Source organism: Henckelia pumila, chromosome 2 (assembly GCF_033568475.1).
Source record: "Henckelia pumila isolate YLH828 chromosome 2, ASM3356847v2, whole genome shotgun sequence".
In the NCBI taxonomy this organism is placed as follows: domain Eukaryota; kingdom Viridiplantae; phylum Streptophyta; class Magnoliopsida; order Lamiales; family Gesneriaceae; genus Henckelia; species Henckelia pumila.
The window spans coordinates 135678553-135686169 of NC_133121.1; positions in this window are offsets into that span (position 1 = coordinate 135678553).

Here is a 7617-nt window from a genome sequence, read left to right on the forward strand (position 1 = left end):
ATCATCGACGGATGGCTAAATCGGCAGCGGCGACGTTGACCGACTATGGATGTGATAGGAGAAATGAGATGTAGCAGCTCTCGGAGATCGACTTCCAGCCATGGAGTATCCACTGTCGGTGGATGCATCCAAATCTGGCTCGATCGATGTTGGTTGATGAGGGTGGTTGGCGGCGCGATGAAAAGGTGGCGATGGGCTCCCGTCGATTTCCAGCCATGGAGTAGCTTCCAAGCTTTCCTGATCTGGCTCCACAGAGGCGACATCGTTCGTGGCATTTTTGTTCGAGGAGCATGGCGCGCGAGGAGATGGAGAAAAAATAGTGCCCGGAGTCGACTTCCAGCATGGAACGTCCACCGCCGGTGGATGCTCCATTTCATGGCTTGATCTGGGTGTGGTGGTTAAGGCGCGGCGACGGCCGTGGTACGTCGGCGATGATAGTGCGACGACAATGGCGCGGCGACGAAGCAACGATGAATTCCTTGGGCCCTGATAGGGATGGATAGAAGCATGTATATACACGCATATGCATATACACACATGTTATTTGTTGTTGATAATAATTATTTTATTTGTGTTTAAATGCATGGTCTGATTCACCAACAAATCGTGAGAACTTTAATTGTCTCACGTTCACAACTTTTGTTTAATATTTTAAAAATATTATGACTTGGTTATTTGTATTGAGTGGTAGTGAAAAAGGTGTACTAGATATATATTTTTAAAATATATATATTTGGTGGGATGTCCGTTCTGGTATAAGGTATTGTCCTTGTTGAGGGTGAACCGAAATACCAACCGGTTTGTTGATCTAGTGAAACCTAACGATGATAGGAATGTAATAAGTGAATTTTCATTATTTTCAAAAATTGGACCGCGGGGTATAACGACGGTTATCGCTTTTTCCCACATACGGGATTTGGACCGCAACAGCTATTTTGGTGGTGTTTTTTCCTTGTAGTGACGGCTTTTTCATGGCCATTGATAAAAGTCGGTGATGGTTTGTTTGAAGACCACGACAACGATGAGTTCTAGACGGTTCTCGCTAGAGTTGCGAATGATGAAGGCGTAGCCGGATGATGTTCCTATAGTATTGTGTTTGTTGATTCGGATGTCATGTGATAGGACCGATCACGCGATGGGTTGTTTAGAGGCCGGAGGATCCTAACCCCTCTTGTCGGTTTAGACCATGATAATACTTCCGAATGATGATTTTTTTCTCACACTTGTTAGAGGAAAGATGCGTTAGGATAGCCACGTATAACATTGTCGACGGTGACGTTTGCTAATGTCTTTGGGGTTTGTCTTTTATGCAATCACTTGCGGGATTGCATTTCTTACATTCCTTTGGAGTAGTTTCCTCGATGTAACCTCTTGAGTTTTTTGTATTCCATGTAACCTCTTAGGTTGATGCATTCAATGTAACTCCTTGGGGTTATGATTTTTTATAGTCTCTAGGACTTGGAGAATTTTTCATAGTCATCATGACTTGATAATTTTTTTATAGTCACTATGACTTGATAAATTATTTATAGTCGCCATGAGTTTTTGGATTTTTCTTTATAGTCGCTATGACTTTTCCTGAAAATTTTTGTATAGTCACTATGACTTCTTAAGAAAAAAATTTTATAGTCTCTATGAATTTTCCTGAAAATTTTTTATAATCATTATGACTTCTTCTGAAAAAAATTTTATAGGCGCTACGACTTCTTCTGAAAAAAATTTTTATAGTCGCTACGACTTCTTCTGAAAAAATTTTATAGTCGCTATGACTTCTTGAATTTTTATAGTCATCATGACTTGAGAAATTATTTATAGTCACTATGACTTTTTTGAATTGTTTATAGTCACTATGACTTTGTGAATTATTTATAGTCACTATGACTTTTTGAATTGTTTAGTCACTATGACTTTGTGAATTATTTATAGTCACTATGACTTTTTTGATTTTTTTATAGTCACTATGACTTTTGAATTGTTTATAGTCGCTATGACTTTTTGTTACACTCTAGGAGAAATAACGTAGTGCTTAACATGGAGTACTTAGGAGTGGATCAAATTCCTAAGATTTTGTCTCATGGGGAAGTCCTGAACCCACTCTAGTTATTAGGTGGTGAGGTATCCCACTCCTCAACATTTTGAAAAATGGTAAACCCTTGTCTCCAGATCTTAAGATAAATCGGTTGAGGGCGGCCAAACGTCCTGTCAACTCTTGGATGCCTTTTACACTCTTCGGAGGATTCATGTTTAAAATTGCTTTGATTTTTTCAGGGTTGGCCTCTATTCCTCGTTCTGACACCATATAACCGAGAAATTTGCCTCCTCGTACACCAAAAGTGCATATATCCGGATTAAGTTTCATCCTGTATTTTTTGAGTATACTGAAGCATTCCTCAAGATCTTCCAAGTGATTAGATGCTTGAATACTTTTGACGAGCATGTCATCTATATAAACTTTCATGTTACGCCCGATCAAGTGTTCGAACATGGTATTTACCAAATGTTGATAGGTAGCTCCAGCATTTTTCAACCCAAACGGCATTACATCATAACAATAAATTCCTCGATCAGTGATGAAACTTGCTTTTTCCTGGTCTTTTGGCGCTAGGCCGATCTGATTGTATCCTTGATATGCGTCAAGAAAAGTGAGTAGCTCGCATCCTATTGTCGAATCGACTAACAAGTCAATTCGTGGGAGTGAAAACGGATCTTTGGGGCATGCCTTGTTGAGATCAGTGAAATATATACACAAACGCCACTTTCCTCCAGGCTTCGATACTAAAACAACATTTGCAAGCCAATCTGGGTATGAAACTGGCCTGATGTACTTTGCCGCTAAGAGTTTCTCCACTTCAGCTGCTATATGCCGATTTTTTCTGGACCAAATGCTCTTTTCTTTTGCTTCACAGGTTTCATTTTTGGATCAACACGGAGGTGATGGAGCGCATGTTCATGAGGTATTCTGGGCAGAGGTTCATCTCCCCAGGCAAACACATCCAAGTTGTGATTGAGGAAATTTTTCAACTTCTTTTCCAACTCAGGAGGTAATTCGGTCCCGATCTTCAGGGTTTTCTTGGGATCAGTTGGAATGATTTCCGCATGTTTCAGAGTTTCGGTTGCTATTATTCTTTCTTTGCTTTCGGCTTTCTCATCCACCAAATGTATTCCGTTTTCACGTAAAATTTTTCCAGGTTTCGGTGCTCTTTCCTCACTAGAAACTTGTCTTTTACGATTTCCTGATGAACCCCGTAATGTTACCGCATGACATTCTCTGGCTAGACGATGGTCACCAATGGCTTCTCCTACTCCTCTTGAAGTCAAAAACTTCAGCTTCATATGATATGTCGATCCAATGGCTTGGAATATATTGAGACTTGGTCGTCCCAATATCACATTGTATGCAGATGAAGCCTTTACTACAAGGAATTTCACCATCTTAGTAGACCGTTTGGGGTAAGAACCCAAGGAAAGAGGAAGCGTTACTTCTCCCAAAGCTTCAACTATTTCTCCGGAAAATCCGGCTAGTGGAGTGTTGACTGGAGTTAACTGTGCATTTCTAATACCAAACTTCATGAATGCATCATGAAAAACTATGTCGGCCAAACTTCCTGAATCCACTAAAATTTTCTTTACCCAAAAATTGGAGATTGTTGCTGAGATGATTAAAGCATCATTATGGGTACCCCGAGGGTTCTCTAGATCTTTGTACTGAATGATAATCCATCTTGGATGGTTCCAATTTCATATATCGACAAGGATGTGGGGCTAGATAAATTTTTGGTTCCTTTTGCTGCCCGTAGAAGGGCTTTTCTTGCATTGTTCGAGTCGCCACAAGTAGGCCCTCCAGTGATTACGGCGATTACCCCTCCCGAGGGAAAATTTTCATCAGCTCGTTCATGTTGTTTCCCAGTTTCATCATGGCGCTTTTGATAGTCAGGTTTTGGTTGTTCGTCCCGACGCCTATCATCTCGCTTTTCACCGCGGGATTTGTCCACAAAATTCTCCAAATGTCCGCGCTTTATGAGTTTTTCAATTTTTGCTCGCAAACTGAAGCAATCTTCTGTAGTATGACCTTTATCTTTATGAAAATGGCAGTACTTTTCCAAACGTTGGCGCTTTGGGTTATTTTGCATTAGGCAAGGGGGACGCAACAATCCTTGTTTTTCAGCCACTACCAGTATATCGGTCAGACGTGCATTGAGGGGTGTGTTCTGGAGGCGGGGGCTCTGTGTTGTTCGCTTCTCGTCTTGCTTTCTAATATCTGATTTATCTTCTTCTCTCTTTCTTTTATTCAAGTAGTGTGGCTCTACAGATTCTTCAACCCGTATGTATTTTCAGCTCTTTCCAATAATTCTTCTAAGTTTTTGGGCGGCCTTCCTGCTATTGATTCCTTGAACTTCCGATGGCGCAAGTTTTGTTGCATTATTCCAGCTAACAAATCATGGTTCGCGTGTAAGACTTCGTGCACCGCATGAGTAAATCCCCGAACATAGTCCCTCAAACATTCTCCTTCTTTTTGAATGACTGTGAACAAATATGCTGTTGTTTTCGGGTATTTCTTGTTAATTGAGAATTGCTGGAGGAAGTAGTCAGTAATTTGCTCCAAATTGGCAATAGATCCAGAAGGTAACTTATTGAACCATGTGAGTGCTCTTCCTGATAATGTTGTTCAGAAAATTTTACAGTATGCAGCATCTGTGATATCATACAAATCTGCTTTTGTGTAGAATTTGTCAATATGGTCTTGGGGGTCACTCGTTCCATCGAACTCAGGTAAGCTGGGGATTTTGACTCCCTTTGGTAATGCTTCAGATAATATGTCATCGGTGAAGGGACTTCGACGTGACGGCAAAATTGCGGACATATTCTCTCCAGTTACATGGGTGCAAGATCCATCCTTCCGAGTTGGATTAGTTATCTTGTTTTCGCATGAGGTGTCATGAACTGTGTGAACACTTGCTTCACCGTCTTTCTGAGTAGTATTTTTCTTGGTCCCCCCTTGATCTTTATCATTCACTTTAGACTTATCTTTATTTAGGTCTTCGTTATTAGGGTCAAGAGATGACGAGCCTTCAGTTTGAGCCTTTTTCTTGCTGCTTTTGCGCTTACGGGTTTCTAGGTACTGAGCAACTGCATCTTTTGCTTTGAGTGCTGCTGTGTTTTCCATTAGCGCAGACAAGTCTTCATGGGTGAGAGTAATACTCGGCGGTGCGTTTCCAATGTTATTATTTCCTTGAGATATTTTTGAAGTAATATGTGCTCTCAATGACGTAAAGAATAGTTTCCCACGGACGGCGCCAAGCTGATGTAGCCAAAAATCACTTGTACTCGACACGTTGCTTCCACAAAGTTCGGAGTATCAATAAGTCCTTGTACGTTCCCGGTGGAGATCTTCAGTGGGTTGTTCCTACGTTACAAAACAAAGTCAGAGGAGCCGGGAGGGTTCCCGACGAAGGCACTCCGACGCTCAAGTCAGTTATTACTCAAGGAATAATAATCGAGAGTAGAGCGATATAGTGATCAAGAAAGTGTGTACCTTAATAATGAGGTGACTTGAGATATTTATAAATATTCGGAGAGTTTCACGGGATTGAGCCTCTTATGGGCTTTTGTAGAATTCAGGGTCTGCTTGAATTAAATATATATAATATTTAAATAAGCTTGGGCCTCAAAAATATTTGAAATGGACCTTCATGATTGGGCTCAGGCCCAGTTGAATTTTTAGGTGTAACCTATCATAGGCTAACATGAGTTATTGATAATGTATTATTTTAAACTGTTATAATGATGACTGTAAATTGAAACTGTAAACTTTTGGTAAAGTGACAAGCGATCGGTCATACAATTGATATCAAAGATAAGGTCATGTGTTCGATTCTCATTGATTACAAGAAGTGCAATGAATATTGTTGAGTGCAAAAATTGTCCTTGTTGTGTAAAACAATCAAACCATGACGCTTGATTGTTGTGCGGTTTAAAAGATTTGAGTTGCATTATTACCGTCAGTTATAACTTTTGGTAAAGCAGCAAACTCTCGGTCCTTTATATTATTACAAATTATTAATAAAATCTTCTTTATTTATAGGACAACATCACTTCAAAATAATGCAAAATTATATAAATACACACACGCGGTGGATTAAAATTTCATTCTCTCAAATCATTTACATAGAGTAGAAGGGTTTCTTTCTCCAAATATTTCAATTTTCTCTCGTAGGAAAGAATATTAAAAATGGAGAATATATCACACCTTCCTCAGAAGCAATGCCCTCTCACTCTTGATGAAGCTATGGAGCAAGAAATGCAAGATGTGTGCTTTAATTTGAATGATCCTAACAAAAAAATGGTTCGCTATGTTTGATAAAAAAAAAAAAAAAAATTAGAAATTTCATTTTTTTATATTTTTAAATTGTATAAGACACAATCTATCGGACAAATTTTGAGCCGCTCAAGGTCCCCTGAGTACGAAGATATATATAGGTCAGTATACCAATTTCATGCTCTTATTGTTGGATGCCACTTTATTCATTTTCATTTGAAATCAGAATATTTGCATATATGTTTTTGTTTGCTAGTGTATATATATTTAAAAATTATTTATGTAAAATAAAAGAAAATCGAAATATTAAATAGTGTTGTTGGTAAATTAATACCGCTGGCGAGGGGGACAAGGCATCGAAGTTAAACAACATTAAGACATTTCCTCTCTAGGAATGGGAAGATAAATACAAACTAACGAAGTTAAAAAAAATAATGCAAATTAAATTTATTGGTAATCCGTACTCCACAAGAAATATACATATATATATAACCCAAATTTACTATTGAATTATATAATTTATTTCTAAACCCCATACATTTTTAAAAGATTTAAAAGCATGATTCAATTCATAATTTAGAAAAGTAAAGAATCTAGCCGTTTAGGTAACTAGTTCCATTCCTACTGCAAACGGGTTAATCTATGCTACACCGGGAGTGTTTCTCACCATATATATATGTTTCAATATTATCATTAGATCATGTGAGAAACTTGTATTTTTATGAAATTTGACATGTGTTTGATGATCCAAGAGATAATATTTGATATCATCATATAGGAAGAAATACTCCAGGTGTAACATATATAGAATAACGCATGCAAAACACTTACTCATATAAGGATGACAATATTTAGATGATATTTTGAGAAGTTTGCATCGATTTTGGCTAAGATTCGAGCTATATTCCGAATCTAAAATTTCTCCATACAAGTGAAATAATATACAGGTCTGGCAAAAAAATTCGAGTTATCATAACATTTTCACGATATTATTCGAATATTTATCGTATATTGTTATATACATCGATGTATCCTGTAAACATCCTACTAAGATAAATAAGAACAAGTGTATATATATGGTGGATTGTCATTGCATCCTTTCACCATTTACATAGATTTAAAGGTGTTGTTTCATCAGTAATAAACCATTGTTTTCTCCAAATAATATAATCTCTCTTTTACTTTGTCGAAATTTTTTTCTTAAAAATGAAGGATTCATCACAAGTTCAGCAGCAATGCCCTCAGACTCTCGAAGAAGCCATGGCATATGAAATGAAACATGGTAGCTTTTTCAATGATCC